Raw genomic sequence first — 8405 nt, 5'->3', positions numbered from 1 at the left:
CTTATCTATGCAATGGGTTCCACTATCACATGTACTTGAATTTGAATTTTTATTGAATAAGGGAACACTTCTGTTCTTTTCCTGCTAGAATGATTATGATGAAACCCAGGATGTATGGGTATTTCAGATCTGGAAATACTGTTAAGTCATTCAGTAATAAAGGCAGTTTCAAATAAATGCAGTAAGAAGCAATCAAATATCTTTCAAATGGTGTGTATTTTTAGATGAATCACTCCAAAACTTCCCAATTTAAAAGTCCAATGGTCACTGCTGGGAGACAATTCCAGCATCCCTTACAGATGGCATTGTTTGAAAAGTAATATTTTCCTTCATGACTCTCTTTTTAAGAACACAGGAGCATCTTCCAGAAGACCTCTAGAAGTATTTCTCTCTTATTATATCAGCTAGAATTGCACCACAAGCCTATCCTTACATCAATCACTGGAAAGAGAATCCCATTAACATATATGGTTTACTCTAATCCATGTTAGTCCACATTCACACCTTTATGTTGGGAATGGACTCCAATTTCCCTCAAAGGCATCATTACCTGACACCATCCCAAAATACAGTTTGATATAGAGAGGATATGGGGTGGGGGCAATGAACAGTGTCTCAACACACATGCCTCAATTGATTACGGCTTTTCTAGCCCATGTCTCTAATCTCTGTCTCTCTCTGTCTCTCTCTCTCTCTCTCGCTCTCTTTCTCTCACCCTCCACCTCTACTAGTTTTCTCCCACTGCCATTTCAACTAGACAGATTTTCTGCCATACCAAATCATGTTCACCCTCATTCATTTGTCCCTCTTTTAGTGATGAATTTGATTCTGATAACAACCGTACAATTTGCAACCATTTGTTTTGTAGAAGAGGAATCAGAGGCATAGAGAAATTGACTCAATAGGCCCAAGAACAAACAGATTGGTCAGGTTTCAATAACTCATTACCACCAGTGAGGTAGTAGCTGTGAGCCTTTAATCTATATCAGGTAGCATATTATGTGCATTTTATGCATTAACCTATGCCACTCCTTTGAGATTGGTATATTTTCATCCCTTTTGGACAGGAATGGAGACTGAAATATAAAGAGGCCCAAGTTCATATAGTAAGAAGAAACAGTCTTAGGATGGTGAACATGCTGTACTCTAAGTTCTTGCCCTTGGAAATGATTTAGATTTTTAATATTAAACACCAGTTTGTCTAGCCTGAGTGTACCTATCCCTTAGGTATCAACAGTAGACTAGCAGTTTCCACTGATCTAGATCTTTTCAAAATTTATCTTCCTTGATGCTCCCTATAACTGTGAGACATGTATTGATTGGATTGTCATATAGGCTCTGATTAGTTCATGCACCCATACAACCAGGGTAGAGTATTCTGTGCCTTAAGTCTCAGACTCTAAGATAACTGCAAACTGCAGTCATGGAGACTCTGTTAACCCAGCCTAAGTGGATCTCTCCCTCCCTCTCCCCATGGTCACTGATGTTACAGCCACAGGAGAGAAGAGGATAAACAGTTTGGCTGTCATCTTGGCAAGAGCTCCTAATTCTAATCCTCTGGTAATTGAAAGTTCAGAACACCCTTAACTAGATGAGAGTAAGTAATATTTGTTTGAATGCATCCCTGAAATCACACTTGAAAATATTGATAAGGACAGACTCTGGGGATAACTGAGAATGGAATGACATATAAGCCTATACAGTACCAAATGATAGATGCTGTTGTTCTGAGTTTCCAATGCATGTGGATCCAGGATCCCAAAGACCAAAGGAGCTAACTCCAGGCTGTGCACAGACTTTCTTATGAGCATACTTAAAAGAGCTGAAATCAGGAAACTGCTATCAGGATAACTGCATTTGCTGCTGTGTTTTTGATGCTGGAAATCCATCATTTTTCTGCTTCAACATAGTTTTCTATTTTCAGTGTTTTAAATCTGGTTCAAACAAATATCAAGTGACTCTATAGTATACTCATAGAGTCACTAAAGAGCAAAAGACCAAATGTGTAGAAAGAAAGCTTACGGAGGAATGTCCCCCTAAAGGTTAAGATTTTTCACCATCTATTTCCGCTCAATAAGGCTTTGAAAATTTTCTGATTAAAAAAAATAATTATCTGAACTGGGATGCTTATGGACCACATTTACAGGATGGTGTCAGCTTATAGAGGAAAATTAAATTCTGCCCATGAATTCCGATTTACCTAGGAAGTTTCTCTAAGCAATCATTTCTGAGTCAGTAATTGAGGGAAGGAAATACTATAGTTAAGGTAAAAATGGATGAAATTGCAAAGCAGCAATTAGTGATGGGTCAGTGTTGCAAACTCCATGCAAATTCTTCTATACTGATAAGATGACTGTCATAGACAAAGCCTGTTATTGTATAAATGTATTAAAGATCTATGTTCTAGTTTGCTAATGCTGCCAGAATGCAAAACACCAGAAATGGATTGGATTTTATAAAAGGGGGTTTATTTGGTTACACAGTTACAGTCTTAAGGCCATAAAGTGTCCAAGGTAACACATCAGCAATCGGGTACCTTCACTGGAGGATGGCCAATGGCATCCAGAAAACCTCTGTTAGCTGGGAAGGCACGTGGCTGGTGTCTGCTCCAAAGTTCTGGTTTCAAAATGGCTTTCTCCCAGGATGTTCCTCTCTAGGTTGCAGTTCCTCAACAATGTCACTCTTAGTTGCTCTTGGGGCGTTTTTCTTCTCACAGCTTCTCCCGAGCAAAAGTCTGCTTTCAACAGGTGTCTTTAAGCTGTCCATCATCTGCAGCTCCTCTCTCAGTTCTTGTGCATTCTTCAAAGTGTCCCTCTCGGCTGTAGCTCCTCTTCAAAATGTCACTCACAGCTGCACTAAGTTCCCTCTGCCCATCAGCTCATTTAAATGGCTCCACTGATCAAGGCCCACCCTAAATGGGTGGGGCCATGCATCTATGGAAATATCCAATCAGAGTCATCACCCACAGCTGGGTGGGGCGCATCTCCAAAGAAACACTCAAAGAAATCTAATCAAAACTGGTAACGTCTGCCCACACAAGATTACATCAAAGATAATGGCATTTGGGGGACACAATACATTCAAACTGGCACAATCTAGGTATCACAAAGTACTTCTTTACTAGTATTTTTCTCTCAAGGTGACACCAGGGTCTTCTGTTTACAGGTAAGCTTGTATTTAAGTATGTTTCTATTATCACAGATCTTAATGAACAATAACCAGCATACACAATATACTCAGAAAAGCAGTCATTGGAGATATTATGGGTCCAAAGCATAGATAAAAATAAATCTTTTATTAAATTATTTCACTGACAATAAGGCAGTATATTCCCTTTATAAAAAAACTGGGATCACGAAATTGCTTTGAAAAGAGAACACTAAATTGTTCATGATGCTTAATACAAAAAGCATTATTAGTGTCACCTTAAGAGATGTTTTTATTATATATGCCATTTTAGATGGTTGTGATTATAAGTGCTGTTTTATATTTGCATTTTTCTACTAATTATTATAGTGAAATTGCCTTCCACATAAATAATATATCTTACAGTAACTTTGTTGAACATCTGATATTTCATAACTACATCATAATTCATTTCACAGTTTACCTTTGTGTAGACATTATGGTTGCCTTTGCATTTTCACTATTATTGAAAAAATATTGTAAAATACAACATATATGCATAAGTTTTGCCAATATTTCTTATTTAGACTAGAATCCTAAGAGAAATGAGTTTTGGACCAAGATGATAATCAATTTCAATGTTGTTTTTATATAAAGTCACATTTATTTCCCAGCACTGGTTAATAGAACTCTTGTATATTTTGCTATTTTCCAGTAAAAATTATTTCACATTTCAAATTGCATTTCTTTGACAGCTAATGAAATAGAGGGTATTTCAGATGTCTAACTTTTTCATGAGCATTACCTTTTCATTATTCTTGACTTTTCTTTTTAATACTGTGCAATGACATTTTCTTTACTTGCAAATTCTAATACTATAGCAAAATTTGTCTGTCAACTGTTGCACACACGTTTTGAGTTTGTTCCCTGAATTTATGTAGTTGAATCCATAAGTTTTGTCTATGTTTTATACCACTGCATATTTCCATAGCATGCATCTCCCATCCAGAGAAAATTACATATTGCTCTATGTGTTTTCTGTTTCTGAGCAGGTTGATGCTTTAAGTTTTAATGTGTGGTTATCTTTTTCCCCATTATTTGATGATGATATCAAGTAGTATTAATTTCATTTGAGGATTCTCTGCTGTTTTTTATTAAGAGAAGTTGTAGATTATACAAAAATCATGCAGAAAAGATGAAGTTCCAGTGTGACTCCTTAACATTATTAGCATTTTGCATTAATATGGTACATTTCTTGCAACTGATTAAATATTATTATTATTATACTATTAACTATATTGCATGGTTTAAAATAGGGCTCACTGTTTTCAGATAAAGGCCTAGAATTTCTTATTAATTTCTTTTCTACTAAAATATATAGAGAGTAAATACTTTTTTAAATCATATTTTTTATTGTGGAATATAACATACTACATGGAAGTCATAACTTTCCAAGTGCTATTTAATAAGAGTGAGAGAGCAAATTTCAAACATGTTATGGGTTACAGTTCCACAGTTTCAGTTATTTCCTTATTGTGACATATAACATATGCAAAAAGATAATAACTTACAAAGTGTAATTTAAAAATTATATACATAGGAAATTTCTAAAAATGTCATGAGTTACAGTACCACAGTTTCAGTTACTTCCTTATTGTGAAATATAACACATATACAAAAAGGTGATAACTTTCAAATTACAATTTATCAAGTAGCCATAGAGCCAATTTCAAAGAATGCAATGGGTTACAGTTCTACCATTTCAGTTCTTTCCTTCTAGCTATTCTAAAACCCTAGAAAATAAGAAAAACAAAATTATATACAGATTCAGTAGTCATAATCCTTTACAAATTCCATCTTATCTGTTGTTACTCCTTCCTCTAGAATAATCACTTTCCCAATCTCGGGTACATCTATGCAATGGCTACCCAAATTTGTTCATGTTGAAAAGGGGTGTTGAAATTACGGGAAATGGGTCTGCATCTGGTTGATGTTCTTGAAGAGGCTGTTGCCTCTGGGTTTTGGGACTTAGCTGGCATAGGAGTTCTCTGAAGGATTTAAATTTCTGAAGAATAAAATTAGTGGGTATAATTTTATAGAGTCTCAGATAGGGATCCAGGTGTTCTTTAGGTTTTCGGGATTACTGTTGATTTGCGCTTGTCCTACTGTGGCCATGTGACATACCATGGACATGATTGGTTTTGGTAAATACCTACCTGTGTCTGAATAAACTTTTACTACCCCCACTGAAATATTCATAACATTCATTAAAATATTGTTTATTTTAATGTCCTTTTGGTATTTGATCATACCTGCTCTTTATTGAGCTTATTTTTATTCTTCACTTTTAAGAGTATCTTTAAAAACCAATATGCTTTTCAGTTTATCAAGTCTAATAATTTTCTATTGTTTAGTATATTGATTTCTGTATGCTTGTTTTTCCAAATTTTTTTTTCAAATATATGCCGGTGAGTATTTATTCCATCTATATTCACTCATAGTTCATTTACTTTTCTCTTAATATTAATGTCAAGGAAATATGTCAAGCATAAGATTTAGGAAATGTGCTTTTCTTATTTCGGACCTTTTAATAATCATTTGCAGATGAGTAAAGCAATATATTTTTGTATTTAGGATACAAACTTTGACAAAGAAATAATGACATTCTTCAATTCTTCTATGCTCTTTGTTATTTTTCTGACATTGTATATGAAAAGTTTCAGATCAATAAGACGTGAGCAATACACTGCACCACCCAGCTACTTATCAGTGAAAACAAAATGTAGATATATATTCTATCTATCCTAAAGAACATTCTCTGACCAATAAATTACAGTGCTTTTACATCCTCGAATTAAAATATCTGTTTCTGAACAGGTCCAGGGAATGTTTCATAATCTTCCTTAAAAGGAGTGTTGAATTGCAAAAGCACCCTGAAATTTATTATGTCAGAAGTTCTCCAAACACTAAATTCTGAAAGTTCAGATAAATTTGTGGAATATTGCTCTGTATCAAATTGTCTGTTGTATCCCCCTCAAGATATCATTCTTACAGAGGTGTTTGAAAAGGAATCTCTGGTATTCTTATGCAATTCTGTTTCAATGATGCATGAGCTCACAAATGTAACTGCCACTGTGTATCTTTCTTCAGCCTCAAGTATTCACCCAGTTCAGCTGAACCTGAAATGTAACAACATGATCCCTAATTTTAAATACAAGCCACCTAATGTTTGATAGTCATCCTCAAACACGGTAAACTGTTTAGACACATCAGCCTGAATTCAATCTTCTGCTCATCCTTAAAGGTCTTCTTTTTATTGCTGTTTTGCTAAGTGAGAAAATACCCTTAGGAGAGAGCCAACAATGTATAATTGCAGAAAATGGGTCTAGCATGAAAGCAGTGATGAACAGTGCTGTGTTTGTGCATGTGTGTTTGTGTGTGTGTGTGTGTGTGTTAGAAGAGGGCTATGTATTCAACTCTAAATATGACATAATACAGCAGTACAGTAAGCCTAGATTTTTGTTTGTTTGGGGTTACATCAGACATAAAGAAACAAACTATCTGATAGATGCAACACAACATCCTTAATTTTTTTCTTGAGTCCTGTCTTAATGATGTTCTCTCTTTCCTGAAAATCCATTCATTTTGATTTAATGCCTTTCTACCATGATCAACACCTTTGCAATCCTTGTGCTATTTGCAGTTAACTACAGTATCCAAATGCAAAACTGGATCATGGAACAAATGAACAGTGTGACAGAATTCATCCTGCTTGGCCTGACACAGAAACCAGAGGTGCAGAAACTCTTGTCATATTTACAGTCATCTACCCTTTCACCCTCTTAGGCAACCTATTCATCATAGTAACCATCGCCAGCAGCCCATCCCTTGGCTCCCCTATGTACATTTTTCTGTCTTTATTATCCTTTCAAGATGGCTCCTTCTCTTCTGCAATAGCACCAAAAATTATATTTGACTTACTCACTGAGAAGAAAACAATATCCTTTCTTGGGTGCATGACTCAGGTTTTTGCAATGCATTTCCTTGGGGGAGTTGAGATCATCCTGCTCCTGGTGATGTCCTATGACCACTATGTGCCCATCTGCAGGCCTCTGCACTACATGACCACAATGAACTGGCAGGTGTGTGGCCTCTTGGTTGCTGGTCTTGGGCTGGGGGATTTCTTCATGCTCTAATTCAAACACTTTTTATTGTGTCGTTGCCCTTCTGTGGCCCCAATGTCGTTGACCATTTCTTTTGTGACCTTCATCCTCTGCTGAAGCTATCCTGCACTGATACACACATCCTTGGACCTTTAGTTGTTGCCAACAGTGGATTCCTGTGTCTGATCAGTTTTTTTATTCTTATCACCTCCTATGTCCTCATTCTTTGTTCCCTGAGGTCTCACAGCTCTGAAGGACAGTGGAAGGCTCTCACCACCTGCACCTCCCATATTACTGTGGTTGTGTTATTCTTTGTACCTGTATATTTGCGTATCTTCGACCCATGGCCATGTTCCCCATGGATAAAGCTGTGGCTTTATTTTATACTCTAATAACACCTCTGTTAAATCATTTAATGTACACCCTCAGAAATGCAGAGGTGAAAAATGCAATGAGGAAACTCTAGAGCCGAAAGTGATCTAGGTAACAATTCATATGAATAGACTAGATAAAGTCAAATCTATTCATATTTTAAGGACAAGTGCCTCTAAAGCAAAATATGAAGATCTTGTAGTCTGAATAGTTGCATTTAAAGTTTTTATCACCTTGTTATCTGGAAACTTAATGTTTTATTTTTCATAAAATACTGATATGAAATTAAATGGTGACTATATTTTCTTCTGTTTAGAGACTTCTTTGCATATACAAGTTATTGATTGAAGCCATGTTGCTAACTGACATAAATTGGTACAATCTTGGGAAAACCCTTCGCTTTATATATTCCATAAAAAAATTACATCTTTAAGTGTAGCTTATGTAACAATTAGCCCAAGTGCATAAAATATATTTAAAAGTTTTAATAGCTAAGTATTATTTTGACTAATCATCATTCTAATCCTACCTGCTTCAGTCAGGGTAGAATTACTTTCATGGTAGAAAGGCATTAAATAGAAATGAACGGATTTTCTGTAAAGAGACAACATCATTAAGACAGGGCTCAAAAAATATTAAGGATGTTGTGTTGAACAACACATGGAGCACCATTTACACTGTTACTTAGTCTCAGCCCAGAATAAATTTATTTCCCTGCCTGAAGTGGAGGAGATAAGCCATAGA

General features: G+C 35.7%; 1 pseudogene; it reads left to right on the top strand.

Annotated features, from left to right (window-relative positions):
- The first annotated feature begins 6861 nt into the window (after positions 1–6861).
- Positions 6862–7767, top strand: LOC119535751 (annotated as a pseudogene).
- Positions 7768–8405: the final 638 nt, after the last annotated feature.

Source organism: Choloepus didactylus, chromosome 6 (genome assembly GCF_015220235.1).
Source record: "Choloepus didactylus isolate mChoDid1 chromosome 6, mChoDid1.pri, whole genome shotgun sequence".
Lineage (NCBI taxonomy): Eukaryota > Metazoa > Chordata > Mammalia > Pilosa > Megalonychidae > Choloepus > Choloepus didactylus.
Note: the sequence above shows the minus strand (reverse complement) of the source record. Positions and strands in the feature narration are given on the sequence as shown.